The sequence below is a fragment of the Engraulis encrasicolus genome, unplaced genomic scaffold (genome assembly GCF_034702125.1).
Source record: "Engraulis encrasicolus isolate BLACKSEA-1 unplaced genomic scaffold, IST_EnEncr_1.0 scaffold_358_np1212, whole genome shotgun sequence".
Lineage (NCBI taxonomy): Eukaryota > Metazoa > Chordata > Actinopteri > Clupeiformes > Engraulidae > Engraulis > Engraulis encrasicolus.
In genome coordinates this window covers 5083-6914 of record NW_026945652.1, presented here as the reverse complement: position 1 = coordinate 6914, position 1832 = coordinate 5083, and the positions used below count along the sequence as shown (strand labels likewise).

The window sequence follows — 1832 nt, the reverse complement described above, 5'->3', positions numbered from 1 at the left end:
AAGTCAACTGCAAGACCGGTTTCACCACGTTTATTTTTTTATGTTATCAATTCACCATCGCTAAATTTGCTTCTGAAATGCAGTACCATGTTAAATGCACGTTGTAAATCTTCCTCAGGCTGACATCGTTGCTGATTTACAAAGGCAAACTCTAGCTAGCACCTAGCTTCAGTCATTGAAAACATGGTGGGCAGAGCTAGCTAGAACTAGTGGTTTCCATGTGCCTCTGTAGGCTATGCCATTTCAGCACAAACACGGCTGATAAGACGTGTTTGCAATGTATACAGTTAAAATCCTTCAATGCTCAGAGACAAAATGAAAGCAGGTTAAAGCTAGAACTACATTAAAAGTTCGTTGTCAGGAAGCTTACCTTGCCTGGCTCTGCTGCACTGAAGTTGAACTAGCTCGCGAGTCGCGGTGCCGGCGAGTCCTGTTGTTGCTAGGCAACGAAAGTTTGGTTACTGCAGAACAGGAGCGTCCCAATCAGTATACTTCTGTACTTCAAGCACACTCGTTCTAGTTGTACGCTGCCCGCTCTGCTTGCAGTATGGCTCAGAGACGCTGACGTTGTTTAATTGAGTACCCTGACACACAAGGGTGGAGTTTGAGACGCACCACACAGTGCTTTCGCACGCAGGCAGCAACCAGGGTAACTTTCAAGGTGAGCTAAAATGGTCTTGATGTTGATTTCATCCACCTTCAATCGTCGAATTACTTTAGCCTTATGCAAACATGTTTTATGAGTTAGTGTTAGGTTTATGTTTGTTCTGGAAATGAAACGGCATACAGAAGTACCTTTACAATGGAAACCACTAGCTAGCTCTGCCCACCATGTTTTCAATGACTGAAGCTAGGTGCTAGCTAGAGTTTGCCTTTGTAAATCAGCTATGTTGTCAGCCTGAGGAAGATTTACAACGTGCATTTAACATGGTACTGCATTTCAGAAGCAAATTTAGCGATGGTGAATTGATAACATAAAAAAATAAACGTGGTGAAACCGGTCTTGCAGTTGACTTCTCTGTTTGTTTGTGTTCACAGGACTTCCTCTGGATGGTGGCAGATTGACAACTTCACATCAGTGAACATGAATCTCATAACTGATTGGAAAAATAAATAAAGTTTTGCACACAATGTGTTTGTCTGTGTACTTGAATCACTTCATAGTAGGCTAGTCTATATTGTATTAAAAATGATAATAACTAAGTAATTGCGTGGAAATAAGAAATAAGACATTTTAAGACCATGAAAATATGTAATTTCCATAAAATTGAGTGGAATAGGTGATAATGCATTTTACGGCCCTGATTCTATCTTATTTCCATAAAACTAATCAGTTTTTTTCTCCAGGTAATTAGGCAATACAAGGATGTTTGGGTGGTCGTTTCTATGCAATAACATAGGAAGAGGAAATATTGCACATTACGGCCCTGATGTAGCCTAATTAGTATGAAACTACTTCGGCTGATACCGTTTAGTTACTGGCATACCTACCACCTAACTACTATGATGACACAGTAGCTGTTTCCATTAGCCTACTATTAACTAGAAACTACAGCATAATTGCACTGGAAACTGTATGGTTATTTTTGCTGTTATTAATGAGAAATTATAGTGTAATTGCACCGGAAACCATATGGTTATTTTGCTGTTATTACTAATAACAAGCAGTTATTACCATAAAATTAGACTGAAATTACTGAGAAATTAGTATGAAATTAACACCTTATTAGCGATCCGTAAAGTAAAGTGTTACCAAAAGCTTTTAATACACTTAGCTAGTTCATGATGGAACTGTTAATTAAAGTGTTTATTTCCATTTGCCGAAATACTTC

General features: G+C 38.7%; 1 long non-coding RNA gene across 1 annotated transcript; it reads left to right on the top strand.

Annotated features, from left to right (window-relative positions):
- Positions 1 to 428: 428 nt before the first annotated feature.
- Positions 429 to 1131, top strand: LOC134443690 (uncharacterized). The gene is made up of 2 exons (XR_010033710.1): positions 429 to 661; positions 1039 to 1131. It is a non-coding gene; the product is annotated as an uncharacterized LOC134443690 (long non-coding RNA).
- The last annotated feature ends 701 nt before the right edge of the window (positions 1132 to 1832 follow it).